This window comes from Leucopleurus acutus, assembly GCF_964270905.1.
Source record: "Leucopleurus acutus genome assembly, chromosome: 9".
Taxonomy (NCBI): Eukaryota; Metazoa; Chordata; class Mammalia; order Artiodactyla; family Delphinidae; genus Leucopleurus; species Leucopleurus acutus.
Window position 1 is genome coordinate 35,023,728 of NC_139144.1, and position 13,899 is coordinate 35,037,626.

At 42.0% G+C, this 13,899-nt stretch overlaps 1 protein-coding gene across 1 annotated transcript in view; it reads right to left on the bottom strand.

Moving 5' to 3' along the window:
• DNAH11 (dynein axonemal heavy chain 11) overlaps positions 1 to 13,899 on the bottom strand; it is a 324,062-nt gene that overhangs the window by 67,922 nt on the left and 242,241 nt on the right.

Sequence of the window (13,899 nt, forward strand, 5' to 3'; positions counted from 1 at the left end):
AATCAACTGTACTTCAATAAAAAATTGTTTTACAAAGAAAAAAAACCAAACTTGCCTCCTTTAAAAGAGAGAAAGAAGAAACCTATTTTTTTTGAAACCTGTTTTAAAGATAAGCATCAGTTCTTTACAAAAGTGGACTGATTTTACAAAAAATAAATAAGATTCTAGAAAGGAATTTATTAAGGAATTTATTCGATCAGTCATCAACGACCAAACGTTTATTGAGCACCTCCTACATATGTGTGGAGACACCACTATCAGCAAGATGAATAAGGAACTAGTCCCCTGGCTGGGTAGGGGGGCTAACATGGAAACATGCCTCCATAAGAGAGGGCAGTAAGAGCCCGACCTGGATGAAGTAGGCAGGGGAGGCTGTAGCAGCAGTAGGGGTTTGATTTCTTGGTTGCCCACAAAGCTTCAGCAAACAGAATGCTGGAAGAATTCCCACAATAAAGCTGGGATGCAACGTGAGGTTAGTATAGGAAAAGTTAGCATAATATGTCTACTGTTCCTACCGACAATGGTATCTTATAAATAAACCAAACTCTACCTCCTAGTGACAGGAGCAAGCAGCCTTGATAGCTGACTCCACAAGCAAATCGCTCTCTTACAGAATAAGCATCCTCTTATTAGCAAGAACTCCAGGGCTTTAATTTCTTAACTTCTACTTAATACAAAGAACTTGAAACAACTAGAGGCTTAAAATAACTTTAATTTCTGATGCTATAAAGAGTAAGCGTGTAGATCTTGCATACGAATTCAACAATTTGAATTGTTTGAGCACCTACTGTGTACAGAGTACAGTTCAGGGGATCAAAGAGAACTCCCCCTTTGTTAATGGCCACTTTAACCTAGTAGGGGAAACAAAGCAGGTAACTCACACTATAGAATATCATAAATACTTTAAAATACGTTGAGACTTAAATTTTTAGAAACAAAGTTTAGGATATTTGCTTTACAGTATGATATTCAAATAGGCAGTTGCGTGACACAGAGAAATTTTTCCATCAAAAAATTTTTTGATAGTTGCAATACAGTTATCACTTTCACAGTAATTTTAACCTAGGTTTAGAGTGGGGAAAATAAACCTCAATTCATATGTTATCTTCTTTTTAACCCACTCTTCTTTGCACAATTCCTTGAAGGAGTCTGCAAAAACAGAAACCAAGTGCGAAGAGGGAGTCCAAAGTCAGCCTAGCAATTCAGTGAGAATCCATTTAATTGCTTCATTAAATAGTGCAGCATGTGGTCAGTCAGGATGGAGCTGAAAAAAAAGGGAAACAGCCTCCCCTCTTAAGAAGTTTTACTAGAGGGAAAAGAACAGTTTGGAAGCACATACCCTGAGCCCAGCTAGACTAATCCTAACACCAAACGCCTATTAGGATCCTCTGAGAATTGACCAAGTGGTATATTCCAAAGGATAAAAGGGAACTTCCTGATGAGGTAAGACTCCCAGTTTCTTTTAATATGACGGTAACAAAACAACCAGTATTCGTAAGGTTTTAAGTGCTTACAAAATTTACTCTTATACTTTCACTCTGTTCATTGCCTCACTTAAGTCTTACTGGAGTTCTGCCAAGTAGATGTCTCTCTCACTCTCTTTTTGCTCAGGACACTGAAGCTTAGGAAGGTTAACTCCATGTATAATACTTCCATGTATTTGCTCTGACTATAAACTGCTAGGTCAGATTAATGAGTGGAGCGCAAATGCCTCCTTGAACCTGTCCATGTCTTCATTTGTCTGCCTAGCAGACAATAACTTTGGAAACAATTTTGGGTAACAATTTTATTTGGACCCTCAAGGCCACGTACGCCCACTGTCCCTGTCCTTTTCAGTTACCACCACGCTGCTCTGTTTCTTCCCCATGCCATCCTCCAAACTCATGCCCCCACTGTCACACTTTCTGACAACTGTTCCCACACGTCCTATAGTATCCTAGTCCTATTTGGGCCAAACTCTCTAGCTCCCTCTACCTGCTTGTCTCAGCTAAAACCCAGCTCTTCACTAGGGCAGTGGCTCTCAACCCCAGGCTGTATATTAGAATCACATGAGAGCTTTCAAAGCTGCCAACATATCCCCCACCCCCAATCTCTAATGATTCAACTTCAATTGGCATCTATATGTTTTCAAAGTTCATTCCTACATGATTTAAATGTGAAACTGGAGTCCAAGAACCAATGCTCTAGGGTCTCACTTCCCTTGAGGGCTTTCTTAAGTAGACAGTTCATTTTCTTAATATTCCCATTACTGAAAAAATGTGTGTGGGTAACAGTGGTCATTCTTCTTACTCCCCTGCACATCATTCCAAGACCACAGCTCTTCCGTCCTTGAGGAAAAATGCCACCTCTGAGGCCCATGGAGTCCAGCTCTACAATCCTCTATGGTATCCTCCTAATATTAAAGCCTTAGCCACTGGTCCTTCTCACTTTCCAAGTTTGGCTATCAATCTGTGACAACCTCAGTGCTCATGGAGATGACGACTCCACTCTCCAGCCTTGACATCCTTCATGCCAAAGCTCTACATTTCCTTTCCACTCTAGCATTCTGGGGGAGGAGGCAGAGGGAGGGGAAAATATCAGAACCCGCTGGGAAGATCACACGACACCCCCATGCCTAGTCTCCCTTGCATACCCCACACCCTCAATGATGTTGGTATATTTTGGAAGCGTATTACACCATCTCCTTCTTTAGATAGAAATGCTATCCCAGACCTTGTAATAATCTGAAACTGTTTCATTATTGAAATCTAAACATCTAACACCCAATTCTTTAACCATGATTATCTATACCTCTCTCATACCTTTAAACATAATATTTACTCTTACCAATAGCATTAAGACATGCAGTCCTTTACCCATCACCTATTTTTATTGTGGCAAAACAAACATATCATAAAATTTGTCATTTTAATGTGTACAGTTCAGTGATATTAAGTACATTCACATGGTTGTGCAATCACCATTACAATCCATCTCCAGAATTTTTTCATCTCCCCAAGCTGAAACCTCATACCTGTTAAAGAGTAACTCCCGGGGAAGGCGGAAGATGGCGGAAGAGTAAGACGCGGAGATCACCTTCCTCCCCACAGATACACCAGAAATACATATACACGTGGAACAACTCCTACAGAACACCTACTGAAGGCTGGCAGAAGACCTCAGACCTCCCAAAAGGCAAGAAACTCCCCACGTACATGGGTAGGGCAAAAGAAAAAACAGAGACAAAAGAATAGGGACGGCACCTGCACCAGTGGGAGGGAGCTGTGAAGGAGGAAAGGTGTCCACACACTAGGAAGCCCCTTCGCGGGCGGAGACTGCGGGAGGCGGAGGGGGGAGCTTCGAAGCTGCGGAGGACTGCACAGCAACGGGTGCGGAGGGCAAAGCGGGGAGATTCCCGCACAGAGGATCGGTGCCGACCGGCACTCACCAGCCCTAGAGGCTTGTCTGCTCACCCGCCGGGGCGGGCGGGTCTGCGAGCTGAGGCCGGAGCGCAGGGAGAGGACTGGGGTTGGCAGCTTGAACATAGCCTGAAGGGGTTAGTGCACCACAGCTAGCCGGGAGGGAGTCCGGGGAAAAGCCTGCACCTGCCGAAGAGGCAGGAGACTTTTCCTTCCCTCTTTGTTTCCTGGGGCGTGAGGAGAGGGGTTTAAGAACGCTGCTTAAAGGAACTCCAGAGACGGGCGCGAGCCGCGGCTAAAAGCGCGAACCCCAGAGACGGGCGCGAGCCGCGGCTGAAAGCGCGGACCCCAGAGACGGGCGCGAGCCGCGGCTGAAAGCGCGGAATCCAGAGACGGGCGCGAGCCGCGGCTGAAAGCGCGGACCCCAGAGACGGGCGCGAGCCGTGGCTGAAAGCGCGGACCCCAGAGACGGGCGCGAGCCGCGGCTGAAAGCGCGGAATCCAGAGACGGGCGCGAGCCGCGGCTGAAAGCGCGGAATCTAGAGACGGGCGCGAGCCGCGGCTGAAAGCGCGGACCCCAGAGGCGGGCGGGAGACGTTAAGGCTGCTGCTGCCGCCACCGAGGGGCCTGTGTGCGAGCACAGGTCACTCTCCACACCCCTCTTCCGCGGAGCCTGTGCAGCCCGCCACTGCCAGGTTCCCGGGATCCAGGGACAACTTCCCCGGGACAGCGCACAGCGCGCCTCAGGCTGGTGCAAAGTCACGCCGGCCTTTGCCACCGCAGGCCCGCCCCGCACTCTGTGCCCCTCCGTCCCCGCCGGCCTGAGTGCGCCAAAGCCCCCAATCAGCGGCTCTTTTAACCCCATCCTGTCTGAGCAAAAAACAGACGCCCTCCAGCGATCTACACGCAGTGGCAGGGCCAAATCCAAAGCTGAGCCCTGGGAGCTGTGAGAACAAAGAAGAGAAAGGGAAATCTCTCCCAGCAGCCTCAGAAGCAACGGATTAAAGCTCCACAATCAACTTGATATACCCTGCATCTGTGGAATACCTGAATAGACAACCAATCATCCCAAATTAAGGAAGTGGACTTTAGGAGCAAGATCTATGATTTTCTCCCCTTTCCTCTTTTTGTGAATGTGTATGTGTATGCTTCTGTGTGAGATCTTGTCTGTATAGTCTTGCTTCCACCATTTGTCCTAGGGTTCTATCCGTCCATGTTTTTTTTTTAATTTTTTTTTCTTAATAATTAATTTTAATAACAATATTATACTTTACCTTCGTTCTTTCTTTCTTTCTTTCCGTCCTTCCTTCCCTCCTTTAGACAACGAATCATCCCAAATTGAGGAGGTGGTCTCTGACAGCAAGATTTAGGATTTTTCCCCATTTACCTCTTTTAGTGAGGGTGTATGTGTATGCTTCTGTGTAAGATTTTGTCTGTATAGCTTTGCCGCCAACATTTGTCCTAAGGTTCTTTCCGTCCCTTTTTTTTTTTTCTAAATAAGAATTTTTTAATTCAATAACTTTATTATACTTTATTTTATTTTTACTGTATCTTCTTTCTTTCTGTCTTTTTTCCTTCTTTCCCTCCTTCCTTCCTTCCTCCCTCCCTCCCTCCCTCCTTTCTTTCCTTCTTGCCTTCTTTCCTTCTTTGCTTCTTTCTTTCTTTCTTCCTTCCTTCCTACCCTCCTTTCCTTCTTTCTTTCCTCATACTTCTACTAATTCCCTCTACTTTTTCTCCCTTTTATCCTGAGCCGTGTGGATGAAAAGCTTTTGGTGCTCCAGCCAGGAGGCAGGGCTCTGCCTCTGAGGTAGGAGAGGCAACTTCAGGACACTGATCAACAAGAGACCTCCCAGCTCCACATAATATCAAACGGCGAAAATCTCCCAGAGACCTCCATCTTAACACCAGCACCCAGCTTCACTCAACGACCAGCAAGCCACAGTGCTGGAAAACCTATGCCAAACAACTAGCAAAACAGGAACACAACCTCACCCATTAGCAGAGAGGCTGCCTAAAATCATAATAAGGCCACAGACACCCCCAAACACACCACCAGACGTGAACCTGCCCACTAGAGAGACAAGATCCAGCCTCATCCACCAGAACACAGGCACTAGTCCCCTCCAGCAGGAAGCCTACACAACCCACTGAACCAACCTTAGCCACTGGAGACAGACATCAAAAACAGGAGGAACTACGAACCTGCAGCCTGCAAAAAGGAGACCCCAAACACAGTAAGATAAGCAAAATGAGAAGACAGAAAAACACACAGCAGATAAAGGAGCAAGATAAAAATGCACCAGACCTAACAAATGAAGAGGAAATAGGCAGTCTACCTGAAAGAGAATTCAGAATAATGATAGTAAGGTTGATCCGAAATCTTGGAGATAGAATGGACAATAGATTGGACAAAATGCAAGAATCAGTTAACAAGGACCTAGAAGAACTAAAGATGAAACAAGCAACGATGAACAACACAATAAATGAAATTAAAAGTACTCTAGATGGGATCAATAGCAGAATAACTGAGGCAGAAGAACGGATAAGTGACCTGGAAGATAAAATAGTGGAAATAACTACTGCAGAGCAGAATAAAGAAAAAAGAATGAAAAGAACTGAGGACAGTCTCAGAGACCTCTGGGACAACATTAAATGCACCAACATTCGAATTATAGGGGTTCCAGAAGAAGAAGAGAAAAAGAAAGGGACTGAGAAAATATTTGAAGAGATTATAGTTGAAAACTTCCCTAACATGGGAAAGGAAATAGTTAATCAAGTCCAGGAAGCACAGAGAGTCCCATACAAGATAAATACAAGGAGAAATACGCCAAGACACATATTAATCAAACTGTCAAAAATTAAATACAAAGAAAGCATATTAAAAGCAGCAAGGGAAAAACAACAAATAACACATAAGGGAATCCCCATAAGGTTAACAGCTGATCTCTCAGCAGAAACCCTACAAGCCAGAAGGGAGTGGCAGGACATACTGAAAGTGATGAAGGAGAAAAACATGCAGCCAAGACTACTCTACCCAGCAAGGATCTCATTCAGATTTGATGGAGAAATTAAATCCTTTACAGACAAGCAAAAGCTGAGAGAGTTCAGCACCACCAAACCAGCTTTACAACAAATGCTAAAGGATCCTTTTTAGGCAAGAAACACAAGAGAAGGAAAAGACCTATAATAACGAACCCAAAACAATTTAGAAAATGGGAATAGGAACATACATATCGATAATTACCTTAAATGTAAATGGACTAAATGCTCCCACCAAAAGACACAGATTAGCTGAATGGATACAAAAACAAGACCCTTATATATGCTGTCTACAAGAGACCCACTTCAGACCTAGAGACACATACAGACTGAAAGTAAGGGGATGGAAAAAGATATTCCATGCAAATGGAAACCAAAAGAAAGCTGGAGTAGCAATTCTCATATCAGACAAAATAGACTTTAAAATAAGGACTATTAAAAGAGACAAAGAAGGACACTACATAATGATCAAGGGATCGATCCAAGAAGAAGATATAACAATTGTAAATATTTATGCACCCAACATAGGAGCACCTCAATACATAAGGCAAATACTAACAGCCATAAAAGGGGAAATCGACAGTAACACATTCATAGTAGGGGACTTAAACACCCCACTTTCACCCATGGACAGATCATCCAAAATGAAAATAAATAAGGAAACACAAGCTTTAAATGATACATTAAACAAGATGGACTTAATTGATATTTATAGGACACTCCATCCAAAAACAACAGAATACACATTTTTCTCAAGTGCTCATGGAACATTCTCCAGGATAGATCATATCTTAGGTCACAAATCAAGCCTTGGTAAATTTAAGAAAATTGAAATTGTATCAAGTATCTTTTCTGACCACAACGCCATGAGACTAGATATCAATTACAGGAAAAGATCTGTAAAAAATACAAACACATGGAGGCTAAACAATACACTACTTAATAATGAAGATATCACTGAAGAAATCAAAGAGGAAATCAAAAAATACCTAGAAACAAATGACAATGGAGACACAACGACCCAAAACCTGTGGGATGCAGCAAAAGCAGTTCTAAGGGGGAAGTTTATAGGAATACAAGCCCACCTTAAGAAGCAGGAAACATCTCGAATAAACAACCTAACCTTGCACCTCAAGCAATTAGAGAAAGAAGAACAAAAAAACCCCAAAGCTAGCAGAAGGAAAGAAATCATAAAAATCAGATCAGAAATAAATGAAAAAGAAATGAAGGAAACAATAGCAAAGATCAATAAAACTAAAAGCTGGTTCTTTGAGAAGATAAACAAAATAGATAAACCACTAGCCAGACTCATCAAGAAAAAAAGGGAGAAGACTCAAATCAATAGAATTAGAAATGAAAAAGGAGAGGTAACAACTGACACTGCAGAGATAAAAGAGATCATGAGAGATTACTACAAGCAACTCTATGCCAATAAAATGGACAATCTGGAAGAAATGGACAAATTCTTAGAAATGCACAACCTGCCAAGACTGAATCAGGAAGAAATAGAAAATATAAACAGACCAATCACAAGCACTGAAATTGAAACTGTGATTAAAAACCTTCCAACAAAGAAAAGCCCAGGACCAGATGGCTTTACAGGCGAATTCTATCAAACATTTAGAGAAGAGCTAACACCTATCCTTCTCAAACTCTTCCAAAATATAGCAGAGGGAGGACCACTCCCAAACTCCTTCTACGAGGCCACCATCACCTTGATACCAAAACCAGACAAGGATGTCACAAAGAAAGAAAACTACAGGCCAATATCACTGATGAACATAGATGCAAAAATCCTCAACAAAATACTAGCAAACAGAATCCAACAGCACATTAAAAGGATCATACACCATGATCAAGTGGGGTTTATTCCAGGAATGCAAGGATTCTTCAATATACGCAAATCTATCAACGTGATACACCATATTAACAAATTGAAGGAGAAAAACCATATGATCATCTCAATAGATGCAGAGAAAGCTTTTGACAAAATTCAACACCCATTTATGATAAAAACCCTGCAGAAAGTAGGCATAGAGGGAACTTTCCTCAACATAATAAAGGCCATATATGACAAGCCCACAGCAAACATCATCCTCAATGGTGAAAAACTGAAAGCATTTCCACTAAGATCAGGAACAAGACAAGGTTGCCCACTCTCACCACTATTATTCAACATTGTTTTGGAAGTTTTAGCCACAGCAATCAGAGAAGAAAAGGAAATAAAAGGAATCCAAATCGGAAAAGAAGAAGTAAAGCTGTCACTCTTTGCAGATGACATGATCCTATACATAGAGAACCCTAAAGATGCTACCAGAAAACTACTAGAGATAATCAATGAATTTGGTAAAGTGGCAGGATACAAAATTAATGCACAGAAATCTCTGGCATTCCTATATACTAATGATGAAAAATCTGAAAGTGAAATCAAGAAAACACTCCCATTTACCATTGCAACAAAAAGAATAAAATATCTAGGAATAAACCTACCTAAGGAGACAAAAGACCTGTATGCAGAAAATTATAAGACACTGATGAAAGAAATTAAAGATGATACAAATAGATGGAGAGATATACCATGTTCTTGGATTGGAAGAATCAACATTGTGAAAATGACTCTACTACCCAAAGCAATCTATAGATTCAATGCAATCCCTATCAAACTACCACTGGCATTTTTCACAGAACTAGAACAAAAAATTTCACAATTTGTATGGAAACACAAAAGACCCCGAATAGCCAAAGCAATCTTGAGAACGAAAGAAGGAACTGGAGGAATCAGGCTCCCTGACTTCAGACTATACTACAAAGCTACAGTTATCAAGACGGTATGGTACTGGCACAAAAACAGAAAGATAGATCAATGGAACAGGATAGAAAGCCCAGAGATAAACCCATGCACATATGGACACCTTATCTTTGATAAAGGTGGCAGTAATGTACAATGGAGAAAGGACAGCCTCTTCAATAAGTGGTGCTGGGAAAACTGGACAGGTACATATAAAAGTATGAGATTAGATCACTCCCTAACACCATACACAAAAATAAGCTCAAAATGGATTAAAGACCTAAATGTAAGGCCAGAAACTATCAAACTCTTAGAGGAAAACATAGGCAGAACACTCTATGACATAAATCACAGCAAGATCCTTTCTGACCCACCTCCTAGAGTAATGGAAATAAAAACAAAAATAAACAAATGGGACCTAATGAAACTTCAAAGCTTTTGCACAGCAAAGGAAACCATAAACAGGACCAAAAGACAACCCTCAGAATGGGAGAAAATATTTGCAAATGAAGCAACCGACAAAGGATTAATCTCCAAAATTTACAAGCAGCTCATGCAGCTCAATAACAAGAAAACAAACAACCCAATCCAAAAATGGGCAGAAGACCTAAATAGACATTTCTCCAAAGAAGATATACAGACTGCCAACAAACACATGAAAGAATGCTCAACATCATTAATCATTAGAGAAATGCAAATCAAAACTACAATGAGATATCATCTCACACCAGTCAGAATGGCCATCATCAAAAAATCTAGAAACAATAAATGCTGGAGAGGGTGTGGAGAAAAGGGAACCCTCTTGCACTGCTGGTGGGAATGTGAATTGGTTCAGCCACTATGGAGAACAGTATGGAGGTTCCTTAAAAAACTACAAATAGAACTACCATATGACCCAGCAATCCCACTACTGGGCATATACCCTGAGAAAACCAAAATTCAAAAAGAGTCATGTACCAAAATGTTCATTGCAGCTCTATTTACAATAGCCCGGAGATGGAAACAACCTAAGTGCCCGTCATCGGATGAATGGATAAAGAAGATGTGGCACATATATACAATGGAATATTACTCAGCCATAAAAAGAAACGAAATTGAGCTATTTGTAATGAGGTGGATAGACCTAGAGTCTGTCATTCAGAGTGAAGTAAGTCAGAAAGAAAAAGACAAATACCGTATGCTAACACATATATATGGAATTTAAGAAAAAAAATGTCATGAAGAACCTAGGGGTAAAGCAGGAATAAAGACGCAGACCTCCTAGAGAACGGACTTGAGGTTATGGGGAGGGGGAAGGGTGAGCTGTGACAGGGCGAGAGAGAGTCATGGGCATATACACACTAACAAACGTAGTAAGGTAGATAGCTAGTGGGAAGCAGCCGCATTGCACAGGGATATTGGCTCGGTGCTTTGTGACAGCCTGGAGGGGTGGGATAGGGAGGGTGGGAGGGAGGGAGACGCAACAGGGAAGACATATGGGAACATATGTTTATGTATGACTGATTCACTTTGTTATAAAGCAGAAACTAACACACCATTGTAAAGCAATTATACCCCAATAAAGATGTTAAAAAAAAGAGTAACTCCCGTTACCCCCTGCCCTCAGCCCCTGGCAACTACCAGGGTACTTTCTTTTTCTATGAAGCTGACAATTCTAGGTACCTCATATAAGTGGAATCATACAATATTGGTCCTTTTATGACTGGCTTATTTTACTTAACATAACATCTGCAATGTCCATCCAAGTTGTAGCATGCGTTAGAATTTCCTTCCTTTTTTAGACTGAATAATATTCCACTGTGTGTATACGCTACATTTTCTTTAGCCATTCATCTGCTGATGGACACTTGGATTTCTTCTACATTTGGGCTATTGTGAATAATGCTGCTATTAACAAACACACAAGCATCTGTGTGAGTCCTTGCTTTTACTTCCATTGGGTAGTAGATCCCCCAGAGTGGAACTGTTGGATTATAAGGTAATTCTACATTTAGTTTTTTGAGAAACCCTATTATATGTTTAACCACTTTATTTTTTTAACATCTTTATTGGAATATAATTGCTTTACAATGTTGTATTAGTTGCTGCTGTATAACAAAGTGAATCAGCTATACATATACATATATCCCCATATCTCCTCCCTCTTGCGTCTCCCTCCCACCTTCCCTATCCCACCCCTCTAGGTGGTCACAAAGCACCGAGCTGATCTCCCTGTGCTATGCGGCTGCTTCCCACTAGCTATCTATTTGACATTTGGTAGTGTATATATGTCCATGCCACTCTCACTTCGTCCCAGCTTACCCTTCCCCCTCCCCGTGTCCTCAAATCCATTCTCTATGTCTGCATCTTTATTCCTGTCCTGTCCCTAGGTTCATCAGGACCATTTTTTTTTTAGATTCCATATATATGTTAGCATACGGTATTTATTTTTCTCTTTCTGACTTACTTCACTCTGTATGACAGACTCTAGGTCCATCTACTTCACTATAAATAATTCAATTTCATTTCTTTTTATGGCTGAGTAATATTCCATTGTATATATGTGCCACATCTTCTTTATCCATTCATCTATTGATGGACACTTAGGTTGCTTCCATGTCCTGGCTACTGTAAACAGTGCTGCAACGGACACTGTAACCATTAACTTTTAACTACACTCACATCTCTACCGAACCTAAACAGAGCCTTCGTTTCCTTAATCATTTTTCTGACTGTCACACGACCGTCCCTGTCTTCTTTTCCTTCTGGCTTATCTGCCTATAAATCTTGTACCCTGGCTGAAATAAACATTCTCTGTCTTCTCTTTCTGCTCCAGGACTGTGAGTATTGCTGATGAAAGCTTTATTACTGTGACTACAAATTTATCCTTTCCAAATTCATCTTTGGTTTCCTAAAGCTGCTTGGCAACACTTAACATCTACTCTCCAACTGCTCTCGATGGGTATTTTTGATGTTTTCACCACCCTCCTCACAGCGTTCTTTGAGTTTCAAATTTCTTATCTTTGGCCAGCTGGCACTGCAATTTCCAGCTTCCCTGAGAGAAGAGAGACCAGCAGCTATGACTACATCAGCTTTCTTTCCCTGTATCAGTATCTCTCCCTGTGTCCACCTTTGTCTCCTTCCCTCCCACCTAAGTTGAAGGAGTCTTGCGTCTTCTACCTGAGGGTCATTCCATTTTCCTCTATTCTGATCCCTTCTTCCCAATTTCTGATGGATCAGGCCTCTTCCCCCTTTTATCATCAGCAATTCCTTTTCCATTCCTTCTCTGGAAGCATAGAAACGTGCTCTAGTCTCATTCATACTGAAAAAACAAACCCTTCACTTACTTCATGTCTCTAACTAGGCACTTCTGTTCATCTCCTTCTCTTCACAGGCAAATTCCTACAAGAACAATCTGCTTTTTCTGCCTCCTTTCCTCACTTCCTGAATAACTCAGGCTTCTGGCTTGTTACACCTTCGTGGTCACAAAAGACCTTCACATTACCAAGTCTGATGACACTTTCAGTTCTTAGTTCTTTTCTCACTTGTCTCTATGGCTTTGGCATCACTGACCATCCCCATGTTTCTACTCTTATCTCCTATGACAGCATTCTTGCCTGGGGCTTCTCCAGTCTCTGACTGCGCCTTCTTCAACTTCCTCGACTTCCTGTTTTACATGTCAGCACTGACTCAGCTCCCTTTGCTCTAAACCTCTTCCCTAGAAGATCTCACCACACCTATAGTTCCAAGAACTACCTTGTATCAATGACTCCCAGATATGACTCCCATCCAATAACACTCTTGTCCAGCTCTCTACTGGTTATTGACACGTGAATGTTTCAAAGACACCACAATGTTTCTAAAACCAAACTCTTTGTCTTTTCTCTCAAATTGTATTGTATTTTTTTTTAAGTCTTATCCATATTTTAACCTTATTTAAATGTGCTTACATACATATGTTTTTAATAATGTAATGTCACCACTTTCTAAAGCCCCCAAATTCCTTTGAAATACTTTTTTTAAAATTTTTTTAAAATTTTATTTTATTTATTTATTTTTGGCTGTGTTGGGTCTTCGTTGCTGCACAAGGGCTTTCTCTAGTTGCGGCGAGCGGGGGATACTCTTCATGGCGGTGCACGGGCTTCTCATTGTGGTGGCTTCTCTTCTTGAGGAGCACACGGGCTCTAGGCACATGGGCTTCAGTAGCTGTGGCACTCGGGCTCAGTAGTTGTGGCTCGCGGGCTCTAGAGCGCAGGCTCAGTAGTTGTGGCGCACAGGCTTAGTTGCTCTGCAGCATGTGGGATCTTCCCGGACCAGGGCTCGAACCCGTGTCCCCTGCATTGGCAGGCGGATTCTTAACCACTGCACCACCAGGGAAGTCCTCTCAAACTAATTTTAATCTGAGGGAATAGCACCTTCATATATTTACTTTCTCCCCATCAATCCACTGCATTGTTTCATCAACTCTTCTTCCTTGCCCCCTCTGGAATCACTCCCCGGCTTGCCACGTCTACTCTCATCACTTTGTTCAGTTTATTGTCTTCTGGACTGTCATTCTAACAGATAACAATAGTCTCTTCCCCCTCCAAGTCCTGTTCCCTCTGTGGCCAGTGTGAGCTTTCAAATGAATAATCTGATCACGTCATAGACCTGCTTAAAATCCTTCAGTGACTCCCCATGCCTCGGATTAAGTTCA